General features: G+C 39.3%; 1 protein-coding gene across 1 annotated transcript in view; it reads left to right on the forward strand.

The window, feature by feature from the left end:
- LOC310896236 (uncharacterized protein) overlaps nucleotides 1-24962 on the forward strand; it is a 177600-nt gene that overhangs the window by 24707 nt on the left and 127931 nt on the right. Inside the window, exon 2 of the mRNA XM_083828285.1 lies at nucleotides 337-2756. The gene's annotated coding sequence lies outside the window, so the exon portion shown is untranslated. The remainder of the gene's footprint in view (nucleotides 1-336; nucleotides 2757-24962) is intronic.

Raw genomic sequence — 24962 nt, forward strand, 5'->3', positions numbered from 1 at the left:
AGTATTTTAAGGATGTTGTACATGCTCATTAAATGCTCCTTTATTCTTCAAGGGACTGTTGTCATGCATCCCAGGACAGGTTTGGATGCATCCAGGGTCATTTTTCCGAATAACTGTGATGGTGAAGCTGTCACTGTGCCTCACAGCTGTCTATGTGGTATAGAAGGAATATCCTCAGACTTGGACCTTTGTATCCTTAAATATATCAGACTTAGAGATGTAAGGATTGCAGACGTGCCTGTTCAGCTATTCCTGCTAATAACGGATACTTTTGAGTTTATTCACCTGTGGGAAGCATGTGTGTCCTACTAATATTTTCTGTTGCTCCTTTTCCAGATGAACAGGAGCTACATCTGGAGTATCATGACAGTGCACCTTACCTCACCAAGCGCAGACAAGAATACTTTTCCCCAGGAACTAATCCAGCACAGATGCTGTCACCTAGATATACTGCAGCATCTAGTTGAGGCATCAGTGACTGTATGTGGTCCCACATCTCCCTGGGATTGTCTGATACTCAGCTGGAGCACCCCAGTGAGACAACCATAAATTGTTGCTCAGTAATAAAGCATCTCTTCTGTTACTGGAGACACTATGAAATATTTATGTCGGGTGAGTATGAGAGAGGTCACAATTTCTGCTCCAAAGCTCTTCCTGATGGTCTTATGCTCTATGTATGTTTAGACAGTTTGTATGTTTGCTTTGAATAACTGGTCCACATCTGATGCTGGTTTTGGCAGAGCAGTCCCATGGTTGTTGTTTAAGTGGGTTGAATGCCGATCTACAGGATCTGAGTGACAGCGGGGTGATATTCACAAGATGTAAAAAAGAGCTCGAGAATGACACTAACTGGGTCAGGCCAATATCCATTTGCCCTGGCACTCTGTCTCCAAAAGTGGAAACGAGAGATGGTATTTAGGGAGACCGTACTAGCCTGGCCTCTTTCTGCAGTCCGTTCCCCTTGACTTCCCTAGCATGCAGAACAGTTTTATGAGAAATGTTAGAGTATAGCCCTGCTTAGTACTTTTAATATTTGCTTATGGACTCTTTGTTCATGAAGTTATCTCTCTTCTTATTTATTTATTTATTTATTATGATCCTGTTGATGTAGTTTCAATCCACAGCTGTTCCAGAAGTTCAATAACTTCTGTGTAAACTACTTTTAAATCAATCTCCTACTAGTTTTGTCCAGTGACCCCCAGTTTGAGTGTTGCAAAAATTGTTGAAGAGTTCTGCTTTCAGCTTTTCCACTACCTCTATGGTTCTATGGACCTTGATTCTACATAAACCTTGCTCATATTCCTTCTCTCAGCCACCTCCCCTCCAACCTGGAGCCTAGTATTTTTCAGTCTCCATTCCTGCCTAGAACAACCACTTTGACTGCTTCAGTTGCCCTTCCCTGTACATGCTCTAACTCTGTTATATCTGTCTTGCGATGCAGGGACCAGAAATATGAATGGTACTCAAGAGTTGAGCTGGATAACACAGGCAGTTTTGCTAAGAACCTTTATTCACTTTCCCCATAAATCCATTGTAACTCTGATCCTGAGGTGTCTGTTTATCAGCTGTACTGCTTCCCTCCAAGTTACGGTGTTGGATGGATGTTATTCTAGGGTGCTGGAGGGGAATCATGTCTGTCATATCTTTCTGCTTTCCAATCCAAGATGCCAAAGTCTACTGGGACCCAGAGCTGGGTGATAAAGTGATAAATGCAGACCTGAAATCTGCATGTATTGACTGATCACCTACCTGCTGATCAGAAGTGGAATATTTGCTGACAAACCATCTCAAAAACCTATGCTAACTGTAAATATCTGGCCATTCTCTTAAGCCGTTATGTGGCTAACCTTGGGAATACCCATGTATAATGATACCTGCTTTCGTAGGTCAAGAGATATTGTTCAAATACAGTATTACTACGAGAAAGACTTAGTTTTCCAATAGGGACACCTCATGTTGTCATATCAAGGCAGTACCTACATATTTATTGCAGATAGGATATTACAAAAATAAACTTACATTTATTCTCTAACTTCGCAAGTATTGAACCATTGGCATTAAAGTTCACATCCATACCTGGGATGAACTGAAGGAAACTCTTACAACACAGTTGTAAATTGTAACACTCTCCTTTTAGCAATTGTTTATATCGATGGGCCTAGCATTTTGTTGTTAAACATTTTATCGTCCTGGAATATTCCTAAATACACTTTCTGATAAAAAGCAGAAAGAAAATGAATTTCATCTTGTGTACACAACTTTGGACAGCTCTAGCTGGAGAAAAATAAATATAGCAGATATAAATTAAAAGGCAAGGGGACAAAACGATCTGAGCTGGAAAGAGAAGAGTGCAAGTTTATTTTATTTCCTTGGTTGTGTAGGAGTCTTGTTAACCAGTATGTAATGCATAGTCATGTAATAAAACATGCTAGACATTAAAAGGCAAAAACCCAGTTCACAGATGTTGTAACGTTATGAGATAATTTTAGGGAGTGAATGGGGTGAAAAGGCTGGATTTGTTAGAGAGGAAAATACCTATGGAGGCCTTTTCTGTGAGCAATACCATGACTTCATTACCATGTCAATTCTGGGAAAAGGCTCTGATTTAACACAGCAGTTGGCTGGATCCATATGGAGCTGATGAACCTCTGAATGAATAGTGAATGGAAAAACTGCTGGAATCTGCCTTCAGCTTTGTTCCCAGGATGACCAATGTAAAAGGCCTAAGAGCAATACTGCACAGATGGTGTAAAGAGGTAAGAAATCTGCAGGATTTAGTTTACTTTTTCTTATCCTACACTGATTGGTATTTTATTTTATTTTATTTTATTTTATTTTATTTTATTTTATTTTATTTTATTTTATTTTATTTTATTTATTTTTAAACATATTTCAGCTTCTCCAACTTTATTTACTTAAATGTCTTTACCCACAAAAAATGTAAAAAAAAAAATCAGCTTTGGGAAAATGAAATCAAAAAGCATATGTGGCACTAAACATTTACATAAAAATACAATCTAAAACGTTGAATTTTGTATGGTATAGAAGTAACTGAGAGCATAATTATGAAATAATGAAAAAAAAGCTAGTTAAAATTTAACAAAGAACTTTGGAATTACTTCTTCAATTCACCCTATGTTGTGGGAATATGCAGATGTTCACATTTACACAGTCATGTATGTCCACTAGGGTTACATGCTTTTATAGTCTGAAGCATCATCACAAGTGCCAATACAGTAAATCAAAAGACTCTCTGGCATTATCTAGTTTCCTTTCTGGCTTTAAAAGTTAGAACAGATGTCACAAGAGAGGACAAAATGGATTTTACCCACCGAGAGGAGCTTTTCTTGCCATCATTAATAGGAGGCTCCTTGAAATGCTAATGTACACAGTTTGTGTTGCCGGGTTTGCATAGAGATGGTGGGAAACAGCTCTGATCCCAACAAAACCTTTTGTTATTAATCAAGAAAATCTGCTCTTCTGAAACAGCAAAGCACTGAAATGGTGTGGCTACTTGCAATGCAGAGATCTCTATAGCAATCTCCAATGAACAAAAAAGTAATAAAAATTGTTCGACAGTTCTACGAGATACGGCACATGTAGCAATTTATTTTCAGTGATTTTTGCATACACCTTCTATTTTCCTTTGTCATTTCAGCCTGGATATTTACAGTGGGAAGAATATACTGTTTCTCTAATTTTCTAAATCTCTACTCTTCAAAATCTTCTTTCATTTCGTAGTAAATTTAAAAAGCAAGCTTGGGGCAAAAAAAAGTTTGAAAAGTGATCTTTTTCTTGAAAAAAAAATCTATCAGAGCATGACTGTCTGTTTGATTTAATGTTAATATCATGTAAGATATTCTTCTTCATTAAAATATAGGATTATGAGATCTCGTGAGTCCTTTATCAGTATAAACATCTTCTGCAATATCAGGGCTAGTATGCTCCTCTGGTTCTAAACAGACCCTCATATTTTTTTAGTAATCTTTATGAGGAGCAGTTCAGACCTTGGCATTGCTTCGTGACACATGCCCTCCTATTTTTAAGTAATACCTAGGCAATTAAATCACAAAAGTACTAACTGCTGTCAGTATTCATTGCCTTGTTTAGGATGCCTCAACAGAAGCCTTCTTTCCTGAAAGTACTTCAAGTATGAATTAAAGCCAAAAATTCAGGGAAAGCCTGAATTAAAATGTAAATTCTTTGCCTGGTATTACTCATCACTGAAATCTCTGGCCCAGTGTCTGATCAGAGTTACATTAAATTCCCCATCAATTTATTGTGCACCAGTTCCACGACACATTAATGTGTCCTTTCACAGATTCATTGTGCTGAGACTTCAATATATAGGCACAAGAGAATGAATTAGCGATGAAGCATTAGCTCAGAGTTTAAGCCTCTTTTAATTTCCTTGCCTCTGCGGGTCTAGAGCAGACACTTAACATTTTGCATTGCCATAGATTATTACAGTTTAATTTCCATTGTGTTTTTTAATGATGGTATTAAACAGATAGGAAAAAATAAATAAAAATAACTTGTTATAATTCATGCAAGATGTTTGAGATGACCATTGAGTAGTTACGGGATAGTACAGTGTACACAGCACATTTTAAGAGGGGAGTGTTTGTTTTTTCATAGCGCTGTCTGATACAAATTTGGTAAAGACAGCAGGAAATAAGGGAGTGGGATAAGAGGGGATGGGAAGTTTATGTGGAAAAAAAAAAGTGAACGATCACTGATTCCATCACTGAGGAGCTGTTTTAAGAGTAGGAAATACTGTAAGAGGCATTGTGAGAGATCTATCGGTGAATCAACCAAGCCTATCTCCAGATACTTCCTACAAAAGGATAATCCATTCTCTTAAGTTTCAATCTGCAGAATTTTTCCCAGTCTCTGTTTTCCTTTCAGCTGCAGAGCTAAACTTTTGGTTTCACGAGAGCTGCACTTCACAGGGGTGCGGCGTGCCCGTGCCCCAGTACCACGGGGGCTCCACCACCGCTGCTGCTGAGCACGGGCCCTCGCTGCCCCTGCGAGTGTGGCCAGATTAACTTGTGTGAGGTTGCGCTGAAAATCCCAGTGGGCATGGAGGGGGTACTGTTCATCCAAAATAACAAGCAACAACAACAAAAAATCCTACAGAGCGTGCTTAGTGGGACCTGCTAAGGCTTTTGTCAGGGACTAATGACTTTGACCTCACTGTCCGATCCCTCAGCACAGAGGTAAGGATGAAAACTCTTCTGGGGAAAAATCTTGATTAGGAGGGCTGAACCGTTCTGTATCAACAAAATATCCTACAAGCCCCTTGTCTTAATAGCACTGACACAGTAAAGCCACTGAGCACAAACATATTTAAGGCATATTGTCTTATGTAAGAACTTCTTTCTGCTTGTAAAGTTTCAGTGATTTAACAAAAGACATTTTGTTCAAAAAGTACTATACTTAAAATTGCTTCAAAACTTTGCAGAAACACAAATATATACAGATCAGCGTGGCTAAAATCTATAGCTTAGGCTGTATTGCTCTATTAAGAGCTAAACTGATATATAGGTAGTTTGAAATGCATCTGCAAAGGGATTTTCAGATAACCGGTTTTTAAACCAATATACATTCTTTGTATGGACACTAAACCTGAGGATTTTCATCAAGGATTAAGTGTTAACTGACTTCTTCACTGTACAGTGCTTGCCAAATTTTGTTCTCACTTCCTCTGGTCCTAAGTAATTTCACTGCATTTGAAGTGGTTGTTCTAATTTTGTACCAGTGTAACAGACCAAAATTTAGCTTTAAGAGTCTTTGGAGGAACATGATCTTCTACCGATGTGTTTATAGATTTTGGGGCTAAGATTGTGGAAGAGGTGAGCAGTCCAATTCAGGTGTGAACTCCTTCCCTACACTGCCTCGTAGGGAAATCTTGTCAAGGGATTTGTATACCTGAACTATGGGTGGGAACTGGTATCAAATCAAAACTTGCCTCTTATTCCTTTGGTAACATTTTACAGTCAGCTTAAATAGGCAAGGTGCAAGAGATCAAATCCCATTTCCCATATGGGAAGCAGTGCTCCCAGCGGTAAGTGTTTATAAGATCAAATTCCTTTTTGTGGAGTTAAAATAATAATTTTACAAGTCAGGCTGTATATGTAAGTTATTTAGGGATAGATCGTCAGTGGGGTTTCTGAAATGAACCAAGTATTTATGATATGAGGGCCTTTAAGCTTTAGAAAACCGTATATGGGCAAGCAGTGAAAAAGGTCAATCTTTTTGTGTATTTCAATCAGTCTCCAAATTACTTTGAGTCTTCCATTATTTCTGCTTTCTCCGTGTCTTTTTTCTTCAAACTTCTGCAGTCAGGTAGCACCCTGCAAACTGCGTTGAATCCGACACCTAAGATAGCCTTATAAACCCTGCGGACATTAAACTACTGGAAAACAGATTGGGTTGGTAAAAATAAGTGTGCATGTTCTCACAGAACCTGAGAAAATCACACCTTCACTTTGTTAAAAAAAATCTGTTTGTGCCACTCCAGTAATCACTTCATAACTGGTGGGAGAGCAGAACATATGTCTCAGAAGTGGTAGAATATAAAAGCTTCTACCTCTAATCCTATTTTCTCTAAGAGAGAAAAAAAAAATAATAAAAACAACAACAAAATATCCACAACCCTTTTAGTATGTCATCTGTAAAATCGGTGCCAAGGGTTTTCCGCTTAAAAATCACAAATGTGATGTAAATTGCTCATGAAAGCAAAATGAAACAGTTTTTTTTTTTTTTTTTTTTTAATAAGGTGTGTAAGGTAGTAGGATCATGCACGAAAATGCTTGCTTGAGGCAGGGACAAAGGTTGGTCCTGGCCTCCTTGGTCAGGTCATCTCTTCACTTGTAGACAACTTTTAAAAGATGCTTCAGCACTACTTCAACAACGTGCTGACCAACCCCTCTGTCCAAAGGGAGAGCCCTCTCAAACTCAGGTGCTAGAGCTCATCCCTGGCATTTGTAGTGAGGATTCGTCTCTGTTCAGTTCTAGTGAGTTGTGCGGGTTAGAGTGAATACACCTGAATCCATCTTCTTTTGGAAGAAATGCACTTTAAAAGCATTACCACAGAAGCTACTTACAAACTATCCTTTAGTAGAGCTGGTTTTACTCTGCTTCTTGAATATAGAAAGTTGCAGTAGCTGTCGTGATACCCAAACTGTTATTCCAGAAACGTTTCAGTACCTTACCTACCAGTAGGTAGCTATGCCATTCTGCTTCCCACTTACAAAGGCAAGGTAGCATCAGGAATTCCTGAGCCGGTGGGGTGATGTGCTTTGCTTATGTGGATATTAATTTCCCCTTTTCCTTTGCAATTTTGCTCTGAAAGTTTTGGAGCTTGAATTCAATTCCTTGTGATCAATTTGTTTGTTGACGTGAATTTGTTCTGCCTTCTGCCCCACTCCTCTGCTTTAGGAAGAAACTTTGTGTGCTCCAAGTATGCAGTGATTTGAAAAGGAATTTGATTGCATCAGGGCAGCAAGAACAGGGTTATAAAATATATTGTGGTGATTTCTGTGGAACTCCTCAGTTAATCCTTTTGCAGTTTTATGAGCAACCGGGGTCCTGAAGAAGTGTCAACAGGGATGTTGTGAATGGCTTTTTGTAGTCCTGCTGTAGCTAGAGAATCCTACGTGCCTGCTGGTCCTGAAACATTTCTGAGTTCGTTGTTTATGAGGGCTGAAACCACCTCTTTTCAAATTTACCTTTCGGACTCTGCACCAGCGTGGTAAATATTAGGTAACAGGATATTTGCAGAGGGGTCATTTCAATAGGGAAGGGATGGGGCTTGAACATTGATCTGCTAGGGAGGGAAGGGGAAAAGAAAAAGGCTTCTTTTCTTTCAGGGGGCCGGGTGGTTAAATGGTTAGCAGCTTGAATGCTCTAATGTGTGGCAAGGCTACTGTTTGAAATGAATACTGAAGAAGAAATCTCAGCCTAATGCTACAAGTATAAAGAGGAGATGATGGCAATTTAAAATGCAATCAACAGAACAAATGTATCCCACTTTAACACTGTTGAAATCAGTGTGGTGACAGGTTGTGCCTGGGAGACTTTGGTCTGGCAGTGTCCAAATTAAATGTGAAAATACCAACTAACTGCTGACATTAGAAATGGGTCCTAGGAAGGTTGTTTTTGTCAGGATTCGGTTGCTCTTTCATCTTCCTTACAAACCCCATCCATCTCCTCTCTTTTCCCCTCGTGCTAATCAGTGAGGTCAGACAACTGGAGATGCTGTGAAGCCTGTGTGAGCCCCGGGGCTGTTTGGTGATCTGTGGGTTCCCGAATTGCTCTTTCCTTCCCAGCCCTGACCTCATCCTTCTGCTGGTTTCACACAGGTTAACACTGGGTTGTAGATCTCATCTGAAAGACAACACCTCCAGCAGCATCTTGTCCTTGGCTTCAGGTCTGCCCCAGATGGATAAATGCCGCTGGAGGAGTGACTTGCACCGTAAACCACACCACCTACTTTTAATCTTGGATTCTTTCCAGCTCCAGACCTCGCATCTCTGTTACAGGCCAGCGAAGTGTCCTAGGATCCAAAAAATATTTACCTTTAAAACCACACTCTACTAAATAAATCTGTTTCAATTGATACATGCCTCTGATAATTTCTGTTGCACAGCAGATGCGTTAATGGATGCATGTTGTGTGGAGATGAAAGCAGGCACGTTACTGTGTGTATTCATAATTTCTAACAGCTATTTATTCAGTTAAATAAGATTTTACTCAGCAGTACTCAGCTATGCTTAACCTTCATTAATAAAAATAGTACTCGGTGTGGTATGATTTCTTGCAGTCAGCCCAAAATAGCAGCAGAAAGAATAGGTAGAATAGACGCTGTCACAAGGATTATAGCGTTTACATTCTGCCGATGATTATATGTTCTAGATGCCAAATCAGATTGTATTATAGAATTCTAAATTAAGAAAATATCATACAGAATTTTATTTTCCGTTATTGTAGAGCAGGTTTGGATGAAAAATATTCACTTTTTTTTTCTTTTTGCTTGAGAATAGCTATTATACAACCTTGTGCTCTGATCTTTTCTGCTTCTTCCACTTCACATGGCTTCTGTTCTTACTCAGAACAAGAAATGTCACCGATTTCTGTACACCTTGTGTATGAAGAGTACAGATGCTGTATTAATCAGTGCCCTGTTTCCACTTCTGCCTCCCTTTCAGATAAATTCTACTTAGCAGTTCATTTCTGTTTAACCTTGGTAGTTTACAGTAACCTGGAAATCCTCAGTAAATGCTAGTGAATAACTTTAAACAAACAAGTAAACAAACAAGCCAAAAAACAGTAAAGGAGGGTAGTTTGTCTTTCTGTGTCTTTAAATTTGACCTTTATTGTTTTAAGTTGCATTTGAAAAAAAAAACGTGTCAAGCTGTTGAAAAATGAGTGCACTCCATTAGGCTGTGCTCAAGGCGCTGAGAAAATCCCATTGAGTCAGTAACACCAGCCAACACTCAGAGCACTACAACGCATTTTAATGCATAGTGGGAAAACAATAACGAATCTTCTGCATTTAATATTGATATAGTTAATAAAGGATAATTACAACAGATGCCAGGGTTTCTTTTCAACAGCAACCTAGTTGGCTGGTGGTTGTGATGTACCAGGTCGTGGCTGGAGAATGGAAATGCTCTTGAGCCATGCACTTGCACGCCCAGGTCCTTCCAAGAACATGGGTCCAGGCGTGGACACAGGTGGAAGAGGAATGTGGCACCCTCCTCTGTCTCCCTTCCTCTGCATTTCCTCTGACTCATGCTGATGTCCTGAGGTGGATTTCCTCCCTTCTTAGACTATATCCCAAGTTCAGACCTATACATGCTCATTTCCCTTTGTTTCATGCTTCTTGGAGAAGGGAGATGTCACTTAAAGCCCAGCACCACAGTTGCACACTGGGATTTCAGTCAAAGTGAGTCAGGCCTACAACAGTGTCGGTGGTACTGGGAAAAGAATTTCTTTCCCTAGAGTAAAGGGAAAAGTAGAAACAAGAGAATCTCATATAATGAAAGAAAGCTTAGTGTGCATGAAAACCTGGCACTTTCCGAAAAGACATACCGAGTCATTTAAAACTGGAAACCAAGTTACTATAGTCCACGGTTATTTGAATGACATTTCTGAATAGTTTTTTTTCCCCATTAATTGTTGAATAAATTACTCAGAAACACATTTGCCCCTCTTTGACCAGCTTTATGTATGGTTGAATACTCTCCTCCAAATAAATTATTCATAAATTTTGAGCAATCAGTGAATAATTTATTCAAAATATTTTTTTTTTCATTATTCAGTCCTCCATCCCATGGACTGTGGGGGAAACTCTGACTACGTTAAAGTTAGTGAAAAAATTCCAAATGACTTGAACGGTGCCAGGACTTCACCCAATTAAAAGCCTTTTGAGAACTAAGTGTTGCTTTTACTTAAGGAACTTCAGTTTAAATATTAACAGTAAATGCCTGCCTGTGAATTTGCCAGTGTGTAGAAAAAACTGTGAGCAAGAATTACTTCAGTTTTTATTAGGCTAATACATTTAAGTTATCATTTAAATGTAGATATACGTGAGCACATAGTTAAATTATTTTTTAAAATTTCCGTAACATATTTCCTGTTATCTTAAGTCACAGTTTACAATGAGTAAGGTCCTATGGCAATTGTCAAAGAGTGGGCTCAGGTTTTGGCTGGTTTCAAGTTGTGAGCATTATTAAACATATTCAGGAGTGTTTTTTTTTTTTTGTGTGTGTTGTTGTTGTTTTGGTTTAACTGCAGCAATCTTTTCAAGTGTTCAGAATTTCAGGTGTGTTTAACTGTTCTGTTCTTTAACCAGATAAAAGTGGTTTGAATGCTTCCAAAATTCTGGCAAAAAGTGTCATTTTTATTGAATATTTATTTGCAACCATTTTGGGTAATTATAATATGCCAGCCTTGATTCTCCCTGGAAATATGACGTGAGTCTTCACTTCCTGTCTTAAATTTGTGTTGTGTAACTCCGTGCAATTAAAGCATGGCTGGCATTATGCCACTGTTAGTGGGTGAAATGATTCCTATGTAAATACTTCATTTTGTACAGTTAATTGGCAAATGATATCGAGTGCTTTGGGATCCATCTGGAGAAAAGTTGCTGCATATGTGTATGGTCATTATTACTGTGTTATCTCTTTACTTGAACATACATGGCTGCTTTATTATCTGCTGAGCTTCAGGAGAGTTCTTGGTACCATAGAAAGGTAGAGGGAAAAAATACGATGGCCACTTGAAGCTCACGGTAGACTTAGCTGAGTGAGACAGTAGGTATTGAGCTGTGTGAAATGCATAGGTTGGATATTCTCATTTCTTATTAATGGAGATTAATAGCATTGTGGTTAAGATGCTTTGCGGGAGAAATGCACTCTAAGTAAACGACAAATGAGGAGAAGAGTAACTTGGTGAATAACGAGAGCAAAACCTAAAAGAGGGTGGAAAGTGAGAATGTGAGGAGGATTCACATGGGGCATTTTAGAAATATCTGGGAAGGAGGGAGGAGATGTTGGGAAACTTGTGCCATTCAACAGTTATGATAGAGGGAGAGAAGGGGGTTGTAAAGGAAGATAAGGGGGTACAGAACAAAGCAGAGCAGTGATTTTAATTAGCACTGTGATTTGTGTTGGGCAATGAAGGTACTGGCGATCTGCAGATTAGTGGGTTGCATAACTGGGGAAAATGATGACTACCGATGTCTGGAGATGGAGAAAAGACGGAGAGAGTTGGTAAAGAATAAAACTGCATAAGGTATAGTTTCAAGAGCCTATGTAATACAGAGGACTGTGATATCCTTTTAGAGAAAATAGAGATGTTTGAAATAAAGGAAATTCAAAAGTTGATGTTGTGATCTTGTAGGAACAGGTGATGTGAAATTTCACTGAAAGAGGAAGAAGAACTGAGATAAAAGGCTGGGTTTGGATGTGGGTAACTGAAAATGTGGCAACCATTTCAGGAGCTGCCAGTTCATTAATTAGCAGTTTTATTAGTTGGCTTTAAACTCAGTCAGACCTTTCTCTAAAGCTGAAAGATTCAGACAGACCTTGTCTTTAGAAGTAAAGTAGAAAAAATCTGCTCCATTTTTTGTTGTTGTTGCTTAAAATTCTTGATAGATTTTTTTTCCCCTCTCTTGCTTAAAGACGTTGCTAAAACTGGTCAAGCCAGACATTAAGAATCCCACATCTTTGCAAGCACATGTTAAAAAGGCAGCTTAAAAGTAAGACACCAGACCAGAGCTCTGAGAACCATTCATGGTTTTCCTTAGGTGCCAGTTGGGATTTGGGACAAGTCACTACTTCTGAGTCTCATTTCTTCATATGCAGTGGACATAATATTTTCATTTGCCTGGTTAATGTGTTTAAGATTTGAGCCCTGGGAGATTTTTGTCTTGGATTTAGCTTATCTCATCAAGAGTTTGGCAGCTGCAGACTTGACTGAGATCTGAAGTGACTGGAGCGATGATCTTGAGGTGTCTTTCAATTTTTATTGGCAAGACGTGAAGCAAAGGGAGATAGTATTCCAAATGGATACCTCACAGAGATGCCTGCATTATATAGGATCAGCTCAGATCTGGACTGTGTCTGTGCAATGCAAAGCATAAATGGGAATACAGTCTTGGGGTGTTTAAACTTCATGGCCCTAATTTAAGAGTCATGATTACTTCTATTCTTTGACTGCATGTGGAGTCAGGCCTGGAAGCTCTGGATGGGTTATCTGAAGGGAGAGCTAATCTTGGAACTAGGACAATACACTAGCTGTGATATCTAAATTAGCTGTGTACAGGTTGAATATAATCCCACATTGAAACAATGATATTGATGTAGCATAGTAATCCAAAGACTCATAATTAAAAGGGCAGACTAGTGAAATCTGTATCAGATGTTGTGTCTGAAATACCTCAGCTTTCTCTAGAGAGAAAAAAGAGTTTGCTGTGGCAGTGGCATGGTATCAGTTGTCAAACAACCTTTTAGCATAAACCACTGTATAAAGTCTTTTTCTGATGTGAGAAATGATACTTTCTGTAAATATGGAAAACAACATTAATCTTAGCTGTAAACACTATCTTGTGTAAGTAGGCTATGTGGATTGATGTGGAAGGCTTAAACAAATGAGAAGATCTGTTTAAAGTATACAGTTAAATTCACTTAATATTACCTTGATTAATGGTAGGTTTTTTCATGCATCAGATCATTTTGCACTAATTCAGTACAACTGTGTCTGCTTAATAACAATCAATAGTAAATGATTTCCTGCTTAAATTTCAATTGAAAATCAGTGATTTCCTGCTTCCAGCTGCACTTAGTGTCAATCATTGCACATGGCACTGTTCAACACAAGTGATTTGTCTATTAACCGCATTATTTATATATATTTGTCTGGTTTTGCCAGGACAGGCTCTGGGAGGCGATTTATGTTGAATTGTACATGACCAGTCTCAGTGCAACCAGTCATGCAATAAAGATACCCTTTTACTACAGTGAGCATCTCTGGACCTGGCCCATGACTTGCTGGATCAGTGATTAGAAAAATCCTGAAAGTTGGTTTTTCTGTTTTATTTTGTTTTCTACTCCTTTGTAGATGAATTAAATGAATCAAACTCAAATCAACTTTGATGATTTCTTTCTGTGCTTGAGTAATATCAAGCCTCTTACTGTAAAAGCTGGCTGCATCAGAAATGTGGCAAATAGATGTTGGTGAAAGGAAAGCTTGGAAGTGTTTTTCTGACTGCTTTTCCTTGTGATTCTGTATTATTTTGCTCCCTGTCCATTGCTTTTTGTGAAAGATGAACCAAAATGGCTGACAAAATCATAGGCACAAGGTATACATGAGGTGGCATTCTGGGCTGGAAAACCATCTTACAGCTATGCACAGTACACCATCCCTCTTTCCATATGTCTTTGCTTACTGGTGAAGATGAGTAGGTGTTGAAGTAGGAGGCACTACCTGAATCATCTGAGGGAGAACTAAATTGCTTGGGCAGGCAACCACCCATCGTCCTATCTGCAGGTAGACAGGTACCTCGCATTTGAAGTCCTCAGGTGGCTTCACTTTGAGAAACGTACTTCTTTTGTTGGGCTTTATTTTCAGTTTTTGAACTGCCTCTCCTAAATGATTACACTCCTTAGAGGAGATCTTTGTAAGTCTCAAACAAGACAGATGCTTTGGCTTGAGCTGGTAATAATGCTGTTTGGGGGCTGACAAGCTGGGTGAATTTGCAGTGTGGTTGTATACATCCTCTTCAGTCACCAGTGCTGTGTGTTTAACTTCACAATATGTTCCATCTGTGGTAGCTAACGTGGGTATGGAATTTATGACTGCAAAGACTATAACATACCACAATACAGGAGTGCCTCTCGAGCTGAAATGATGTTTTTAATCAGTGCATTAAATGTTGTAGTTGATTGACAGATGGCTTTTTCTATTTTCTGGAATGAATGTACTTTAAGTTAATTGTAACAGGGATATCACATCTTGTATAACACCTTTCATGCTAACGGGTATTACAGAATTTTAAAATCCACGTGCAAGGAACACTTCATGCACCATGGAAATGCAACCACCTTGGGTAAAATGCAGAAAATTTAGGTAGAGAGAATGTAATTACCCATGCTGGAATTTGGCCAGCACACTGAGATTAAAGCCCCTAATCTTACAAAGAGTACCATGGGATCTCTAATGACCACAAATGGTCAGATCACAATTTTATTTCTCTGCCTATAATGCTTTACTACAACAAGGGTATTTCCAATTGTATAGTGCATTCATTATAATTATGCAGCTAATTTTATTCTCATTGTAATTTCCAATAATAAAGTTACAAAAGTGCCACTAAAATGTAGGAACAAAATGGTATGATGCTATATTATGTTAAATACATTTTGGGGGCGTATTCTGCTCTCATTTGTGTTGGTATGTTTCTTTGTAGCCAATGGAATTCCTCCAGATTTGCGCTGGAATAACTGACAACAGAAGTTGTCTTTACAAGAGAGCATTTTTATGCACATGTATTGCAGATATGTGTAAAAAGTTAAATATTTATATTCTGTCCAAATATGGGAGATTCTCTCTTCTTTTATTTTTAAACCCGTAAAATTGTTAACAGACCCATGGAAAAAAAAAAAAAAGAATATTAGGGCTCTATGTCTGTTGGTTAACCTTCACCACAAAAATTGATCTGTGGGAATTTCTCACAGTGTAACATACTGTATCCAATTCCATAGTTATTACTGTAAACCTATTAGTGCCACCTGGGTTTGCATATCCGCAGTGCTGTCCAAGTGAAGACAGATTAGCTCTATCACATGTTATGCCAGAGGGACAGCCTCACGAGGAGTCTGCCCTCAGGGAGAAAAAAAAGGGCTCAGACCTTTAATGAGAATACAGTGCTTTATAATAGCATTTGGTGGCCTAGAGATTTTCTGTCAAGTCATTTCAAATTAAATTGGCAGCCCTGCAATGTACAGCACATATGAGTTTTTGTGCTGCATATATTGCTAATGTTAAACCAATTCTCACGTAAGATCAAGAGTACATACAGAGGCAATGTTTGCTTCAATTCCTCCTTCTGAAGTGTGGGCCTTCATAAGCCAGTGAAAAATGCTTTTTCCAAGGGCAGAATTTAACTTTGGGCTGATTTTTCATGTGAAAATTCAGGCCATTTATTTGTGAAATTATTTGTAAATTATTTGTAAAGTATTCGTAAAATCAATTCATTTTTTCTACATAGTGTAATAAGGAAATTAGTACCAGACTAGAAGTGAACCGAACAACTTTGTTACCAATTAGAGTGACTTCACTCCCACTCCTTCCGGCTGACTCCTACTGAAAGTGTGCAGAATTTGGCCCTGAGAATGCCATTTATTTCTGGTACTTCCAGGACTTTCCTTTTTAAAAATGTAAAATGCGTGTGATATTTTAGTCCTACTGTCTGAAAATTTAAAAAGCAGATGATATTTGAAGATAAATTACTATCATCAGGCAGCAAGCTTTTTCCTTAAGGTTCTCCCACATTTTTCATTCAGGGCACAGGCTGAAAACAGACTTTGGTTTTGAGCATGGACGGATTATTTTGGCGGAGACACCCTCAAAAGTAGATGAGTACTGTGTCCGATTGAATTCAAGGAGACCTGGGTGCCCGAATAACTATGGGGACCTCAGTTTACACTCCCAGTTATGCAAAGTCCCAAGAATACCTGACAGGATTTTGAAAGCTCATGAACTCAGTAACATTCAGTGATAAAGGAAGTAGTTTTGCAATTTGTATGTCTGCTTTAATTAGCTGTAACTAGCACAAGATAGTATTAGATGAGAGTTTGATAGGCTTTGTAGGCAGGAAAGTCTTACTCATTGAGATGAGGGAAGAAAGGGACTGTTTCTATGTTTTGGAGCTACAGGTGTTCTTAGATTATTATTGTACAGGTATTAGATGAGTAAGAGTAGTCACCTAATAATAAAAACAGTTTTTGCTTTTATTAGGAAGCACATATTTTCCATCCTTTTCCCTGGAAGGTTGTTAAGATCTTCCATCCCCTATTAGGTACCTGTACATTTGTAAATCAAGCATGATTGATTACTTTTGTTAGAGTTATCCAAGTAAAACTGGAGCACTACAGTCATGAAACAAGCTTGTATTTCCCTTTTTATTTAATGTAATCCTTGTTTTGGGATACAGTCCAATACTGTGATTTCATAATATCCCCTACCCTGTGTATTCTGTTTTGAAATTGAAGGAAAAGTGATGACAGAAAATCTTCCTAATGTGATCACATTCTTATGTGTAACTGTAAAAAGAAACCTCCAGATCTTGCTTCTCCAAATTAAGGAGTAGGTCCACTGCATTTGGTAAGAGATTTACACTGCCAGAGCAAGCATGACTTGATACTATGTGGTGTAAGCTCGGTTTTTTCGTCTCTGCTAAATGTTTAGAACAGTTCTTACTTCAGTGGATGTGCCTTGGGGCAGAATTTAGCTCACTTTTCTTAATTTGCAACATTGGCCCAAATTCATCTGTGCTGCAATTCTATTGACCTCTTTGGAGTCACTAAGTAATTGGATTTGACCTAATACACTTTTCACTGAGTGCTATCTCGCTTTTCAGGGAGGTTAACACAATAACCATTTTCTATTTCTGCACCCAAACATGATCGCCCTTTCTTTTTTCTTTTAATTCCTGCTAGAGGGAGTAGGGAATACAATGTTCTGCTGTAAATAGTGCTAAATAACTAAAGGGTCTCCACAATTGCCTTGAAACCTCACCGCATTGGTTCATGCTGAAATCAGCAGTAAAACTCTTGACAGTAGGATGGCAGGAATTTTCTCACTGTTGCACCTGGCTATTTTCCCAGTCAACTGTCCTTTACAACTGGGATTCCGCTCACCTAAAGGCGATACCCTGAAGGGTCCTGTCTCTTTGACGGTAGAGGAATCTTCAGTGATTCACTCCCAAATAGCTGAAGATAGAGGTAAAAAAAACCCCAAAGTTAAATGTTAAAGTACCTTGTCGATATCTCTAGTGGTGCCTTTGAAGTTCAAAAGCTAGGAGTCGCATTCTTCAGTGTGCCTTGAACAAGCTGTGGCCGATATGGGAGGGTGGATAAGGGTGGATAAAGTCTCTCTGAGGCTACATGGACTGGCTTGGGCTGATTTTTTAATCTGAGCTCAATGTTTCACGTGGTGAAGCTTGGTAACAGAGCAAGAGGATGCACGAGCCTTTCTCTGTGAAGTTCTTGATCTCCTTTGTGTGTCTTGATCTCAGAGTGGTGATTTATGCATAAAGGTTCACTAAGTACACGGAACACGGGGGTTACATGAAATGCTCACATGCAAAGCATTATGTGTATTTATGTGAGTATTTGCAGGTTTGGGGATTTAAGAAAAAAATTCCCTCTGGTAGCGTTAGTAAAAGTTCATGCTTTCTTTGGAAAAAAAATGGCCTAGGAAGGCATTATATTGTGTAGGATTCTAGGAAGCTAATTTTAAATATATCTTTATATGTCAGGATCAAATATATATTTAATAGATAATAGGAGTTACGGTTGATTGATCTGATTAGCTGATAGTTGATTGATCTGATAAGATTAGAGATACTGGGCCTAATTCTGTACTTCCCTAAACTTGTGCGATCTGCCTTAACCCATGTGAGATGGATATAAAACCCATGTAAGATGGATGTAAAAGCCACATAAGATGGATGTTAAGATTTTATTTCCATTTTACACAGGCATCAGTGTCCATTAATTATGAAGAACCTGGAAATTAAGGCCCCAATACCAATGTGCCTTGCATCCAAGGCGATACAGATTGTCGTGCCCCCACCAGCGAGCAGTGCAGACCTACAGCGACAGAAACAGAAAGGAGCTGTGGGTGCTCTGGACCTGGTGCCCACTCTGCACATTTCAGGGGTGTCCTTCAGACTGACGATAGTCTAGTGCTGTGGACTGAATGCCAGTAAGCCAAGCGAGTAACTGAGGGCTCTCTGGGAACACATCCTTCTGGTTTACCCCTGAGACCACTTTGCAATGCGAGCTAAAGAGAGGTAAATGGGGATGGATCAGGAGGTTTGTCTCAAAATGGTCTTTGTGATCCCAGCTAAAGCAGTACTAGAGATGCACCCAAGTGGAGTATCTTGTGAAAGGGAGTCGCTCACTTTATTATGTGACAACTCTTAGATCTGAATTTGTCTTTCTTGAGACTTTGTCTTTAAATTTTCTGCTGTCACCAGTCTGTTCAGGAGCAGCCAATGCAGATGCATGGCTGTGAGCATAGACCAAAGGTTTCTGCCTCTCTAGCCTTGTTGTAAAAGTGTACTAGCACGAGTAGATTAGCAGAGATGATGTGGAATGTAGCTGCATGATCTGAATGTCCTTACTGAGTAGGCCTTGATTAGCCAGTCAGCATAGTGGTGTATTTTAAATCATTTTTTTGTCCTTGTGAGAGGTATTGTTATGCCTTGGTTCACTGAACATATCCCAGAGCGCATCACCCTTGAATATCACAAAAACACCTACTCTGTATGGACTGCAGTGAGGCTTGTGGTGCTTCTGTCCATGCAAACAAGTAAGAACCACAAGGTGGAAAATAAATTGTAAACTCCATCTTGCTGAGGAGGGGTCCTGCAAATAAAATAAATCCACTATAGAAACTGGATCCAAACACATTGCTCATTTTCCCTCTGCAATTCTCCTTTAAAACTTCTGGTAGGCTTTAAACTGTTGTACTAATGTTTCGAAAGAAATGTAATTTTACAGAGTGACTTGTCTGGGAATAGAATGAGATGGAACATCTGTCCTGAACCGTTGGAGTTGCTTGACTGAAGCAAATGCAAGATGAAAAAAAAAAAAAGGAGATAAAAAGACAGTTGAAAAAAATAGGACTTGTTAATCTTTTCTCTAAAACACATACTAAACTTTTAAAGTTAAATTTACACATACTATTTCCTGCTATTTCATACTACTACATCTTCCCACATAACAACTGAGTTAAAAAAGGAAAAAAGCAAGACCGGTTTCAGTACTGAAATGACAGCATATGCTAGGACAATTGAAAAAGCCTGATGCATTTTCTGATCACAAAATACAGTTTTATGTTTTAAAATGATGTGAAGGAAAACATTTAATGATCTAGACTCCTGTTTCATATTGTTAGCATCTCCAATAATTATGATGATCCCTACTTTGTTCTAAGCTTGTGCTCTAGAAAACATACAGGAACAAACAGCCATTGAGACTTCCAAGCCAGAAAGCATTTAAAGACTAGTAAAAGGTAACATTTTATTTTTTACATGTTTTTATCAGCCAGTAATCTATTTTCATGGTGTTCTCTAAACCCTATTACCAGGACTGCAGATTCCTACACATGACCAGTCTTCAGTAGTGAACAAAAATGGCATCTAAATCCCAAGTGACACTCTTAAGTACTTGGCAGCAGAAGGGCTCTTCTGAGGAAGATTAAGTTAATGGAAGCATTTGGGTAACATCTGCATGACTCTTCGTCCTGGTATGGCCAACTCACACTGCCGCAACACGTGAGGGAGGATTTCTTCGATTATCACTTAAGAACAAAACTGGCTGAAGTTCCTTTTCGAGCATTCATCGGGCTGCGATATACGTGTGAGGGCATATAGGCACAGCTATGCAGGCAGGCCCATGCAGACTTTGAAGAGGACTTAATAAAAATCAGATTACTTGTTTAGTGAAAAGTAAAAAAAAAAAAAAAAAAGGGGGGGGGGAAGATTTGTTGTTGTAGCTGCTGTTTATTTGTCTTATTTACAGCAAGACATACTGTCTTTTCCAATTGAGTACTGCCGCAGGCACACAGAGCCTTGTTAATGCAGGCGATTAATGCACTTGTCCTTCACCTCAGTTGACCTGGGTTTAAATCTGTTATTTTGTTACCAGTTAGAGGAGTTTATTGGCCTTTCTTCAGCCCCAAGCTGGTGCCTTTCCACCTCGTAAAACCACTTCACAATTTGGCATAAGTGCTGCTTTCTGTTGTGAAAAGACCCCCGGCTGCAGCAGCAGGGAAGAGGCAGGTTCGGCTGAGGGCAGCCTGGGGAGCCTCCTCCAGGGACTGATCCTGCTGGGCTGATCGTGCTGGGTTTTGCAGACTCCCGTCTGAAACAAAGGAGATCTTTGCTTGTCCACATGCTGCAGCATTGGTTTCTTTGCCTAGGTTGAACACGAGTTACCTGGTTTCATTTCCTGTAGGACTAATGTTAAAATAAAGATGGGTCAGGGGAATATGAAGCAGCCGATTAGACTAGTACAGAATGGCACAATTTATGTGTTTTTTTTTTTTTTTTTGTCAGTAAGGACCTGGCAGAGTTGAATGTAAGTCTTAAATTATTTGAAAAAGATTTTTGTTCTTTGCTGGTTGTTCCCACTCCTTCAAGCCTTCCTTCCTGCAAAGTCCAACACTGCACTCATAAGTAGGTGACTTTTGTCAAGTTACAAGGGGAACTTACAGACCAATGCACATTCCACAGAAGTGCCTCCTCATCTTTATTTCAGGATCTGTTTAATTGGAAAATCGTTTTCACTAGCTATTCCAGGATTTGGGATAAAAGGTGACATATTACTGCAAGTCTGAAATGAGATCCACGCTGAGAAAAGCTAAAAAGCTCAAAAGTTATTCTTTTTTTTTTTCTTTTTTCTTTCTTTTCCCTATTGGAAGGGAGTGTTTTAGAGGAAATTGGCATTTTACAGAAAAAGCCTTGGAAACTGAATTTTAAATTTGTTTTTTCTTTTTTTTTTTATGAGCAAAACACAGCATTTTGGGCAGTTATACAGAAAAATAAAATGTGAAGAACATAAAAGCGCCTGAAATTTTAACAAACTTTCAGAGTTTCACAGGAAAGAACCACAAATCAAGGCAGAAAACTTGCTGTGGCCAAACTATGCCGTCGAGTTACTATTCAAGACTGAGTGTTAGAAAACTGTAATTCAGATCTCACTGCAGAAATTTACTGCCTTTTTCCTTAGCTTAAAATTCTAACATTACCAGACAGAAGTTGACTAGTTCTTAATAATTTCCATAACCTTATTTCCAGAAAGTATCCATTTTCTCCAAGGCATGTATTCCTAGAGCTTCCCCAGATTTTGTTTATGTAAAGGAGGAGTAGTTTTTCATTGCAATTATTTTCTTGCTTAATATCTTCAAAAGGAAAAGCATCAGCAGGCAAAGATTGGTTTTGCCTGAAGATTTCATCTTTGGATGATGTTTTGTGTTTTAGGATGTGGTAGACATCCTCTGTAGAAACAGCACTCTGGTTTCAGATGTTCTTTCTTTCTTGTTGCTCGTTACCAATATTTATTTATTTATTTATTTATTATGCTGTTGCCCCAGCAGATCCATTTGGATAGAGACAGTGAGAATCTGCTTCAGGGCAACGTCAGGCAGTTTAAAGTAAAGAGCTTTCATTGGGTTAAATTAACCTGTTAGTCTTTGTAACAGGAAAGAAGAGGAGCTCTGTGCTGGGGGCGGCTACCTCATTCAGAGGGATGATACCAGCCAGCTGAAGAGGGGATCCTCTAACAGCAATTTCTTCAATGACCAATTAACCACTGCTTGTAAAGATTTGCAGTGTTTATACTTAGAAGTTGCTCCCACTAATGACGCTGTTTAATGTGTCATCAAATTGCAGTGCTTCTCTGGGTGGTAGGATTCCGGATACATCACAGGTCCATGGGTTTTTCCAATTAAATGTGCAGTGAATTAAGGAGTTTACATTTCTTGAGAATGAACAGATGAGTAAATGAGTCTTCTTATGAACCAGTTTAGTAAAATACAACAACATCAACAACAACAAAAATAAACAAAAACGCCAAAAAAAGCAAAAAGCCAACAACACAGTCTGTATTAATAGCAGATTTTATTTTGCAGCCTTTACTAAACTTCTGATCCTAGTGACCTACCCAGTGACTGGACAAAGAGACAAGGAAACTATTCTTAAATAGAGTTTATTTATACATTTGCAAAGATATCAGCATGAAAGTAAAGCATCTGTCTGAGAAAGTTAGGTTAGGAAGGCGTAAGAATCAATGGCATTTGTAGCGAAGCCAGGCCTTCTGTCAGTCACAGCCACATTATTACCAGCCTCATCTCATAATCTGCACTTCTATGGGGTGAGGTTTAAAATCTCAGCTGAGCTTCACGGCCTTTATTTTCCTGAATTTTCATTTATTAATGAAAATTGATAAACCTTGAACACCAGTGGTCTGGCAATACTGTGTGTTGGTGTTGGCCTGAACACCTTGTGGGTGAGCATAAATGGTTGTTGTTGTATAAAAATGCTGAAGACAAGTCACCAACTAAACGATGTTCATTTCCAAGGCAACCTTAACCTTGTTAATCTTTCAAAAGCTATCCCAAAAACTGATGTATTTCTGTTTCTGATGGAATGTGTTACTTGGGCCACATCCTCAGATGCTGCATACAGTTGTTAAAGTGCTGAAGTCAAGAAAGCTATGATATTTTGCAACAGCTGAAGCCTTGGGTGCCTGGGGGTGCATACGTATGTTATATGTGGCCTGGGTATTTATTGTAGGGCTGGGTTTCATGTAGGGGATCTGATGGTGGTGTGCCAAAAGGAAAAAGAGAGAAAATTCCTTTTCCACACAGTGCTGTCAAAATTCTGCTTTTGTACTTTGAATCATCAGCTCTCATGCTTTTAGTCTTGCAATTGTTTAAAGAGGTCATAAATATTTCTGATATTCTGTTAAATGCAGTCTGCTTTGATTACCAAACCTTGCTTTAGTATTGCACTCAGGGGGGTAATGATAATATTGATTTACCTACAAATAGTATGTAGTATATCAATGTTATCAGGCATGACTTTATTTTAGTAGAAACTTTACAATACAAATCTAATCTGATAGTTTTATACGATCTCTGGCTCTGGATGTTGGAAATAGGTTGCAGCTTGTGTTGTAATGGTTTTGTTTAACATAGCGTGAGGCTTTTCAAAAGCATTTGAGGGCTAACCTTTACATTTTTTTTCGTTCTTACCCATGAATGGCCATTGTAATGATGACTTGCAAGAAAGTGTTTGAAATGTTTTAGAAACCTGCTGCCCTAACTTTGATATTCTTGTCTGAAGGTCACCTTTTAAGAGGCAGTGAGCTGTGTTGTACTGTTTGAAGGATACTGAAAACTTGCTGCTGAACAGGATTCAGAGTGGCTTAGGAGCAGAAAATATCTCCTCTTACCCGACACCTGTTGAGAAGTGACCTGGCTGTAACTCCCTTCTTGCTGCTACTCCTAATGTACCAAAAGGGAGAGGAAGCCTTTGCTGCAAGCGCTTCAGCAGAGTGGATCCACGGAGGTTTCTGTTACATGGTGCTGTCTAGGGCCCAGTTTGGTTTCACCTTGTCTTTCCAGCAGTCCTAGATCTTTTCAAAAAATGTGGGTGGAGGTCCATTACACATGCTTACTATGGTTACTCGCCATGAAAAACAGTACAAACAGCCAACACAGACTCCAGGTGGTGGATCAGCATTAAGCATAATAGACCCAGGGGCAGAGGATTGGCAAGATACGACAAGAAATGGTTGTACGTTCTTCGCCTTCAACTCTGTGACCTCCTGCAAGAGACAGGGATACGGAGGTAGGTGGCACTGCCTTCGTCTTCTACTTCCAGCTACCGTAAACCATGATGTGCAGTACATATGTGTCTTTTCATCTGCAGGAAAACGGTGTGTGACATAACCCTCTAGTAGAGCGAGTAGATTTAGATATTTTGGTCTTTTTGAGAGCTTTCACAAATAGAAATAGAGATAGAAACCTGTCCCTCAAATTCAGTTGTGTTTAATAGGAGCAGCTTTTAGGAGGATTGCATGTGTGTCACACACTGGCCTAAAAAGAAGTCTAGCTCATGAGCTGGAAAGGTGAACATCTTTTCTCCTCTTTCCTCTCTTCCTCCCTCATCTGTTGCATATATTTCTGCTCATCTGAACCAGACAGGGAAACAGTGTGGATAAGGAAGAACAGAGGCAGGAGTGTTCAACGTGTTCGCAGGGCTGTTGTGTGAGATGCAAGTGGTGAGCCAGCTAGCAAGAGAAGAAGTTTGGGCTTGCGGTTGGCATTGTGGCCGAGCTCTAGCTGGTGGAGCAGCTGCAGAGGCAGACAGGACTGAGCTGGCTGTGAGGAGATGGGGAAGTAGTCGGGCTCTGGCCAGTGCCTATCCCTCCCCCTTCCCTCAGCACAGGGTTGTGCAGGGAGCTCTGTTGCTCTGAGGATGTTAGGACACAAGTGGTGCCTCCGCTGAACCACAGAGAGGAACAGCTACCAGAGTGGCTGAAATGGGGACTGTTAGATGCTGTGATAGCTTGCTGCACTTCTGGAGGATTTTCTGTGCTCCATCCTCTTTCGCTGGAGCTCCAGCTCCATCTTCCCGCTCCCCACAGTCCCTTCAC

The sequence above is a fragment of the Anser anser genome (genome assembly GCF_964211835.1).
Source record: "Anser anser genome assembly, chromosome: 3".
Taxonomy (NCBI): domain Eukaryota; kingdom Metazoa; phylum Chordata; class Aves; order Anseriformes; family Anatidae; genus Anser; species Anser anser.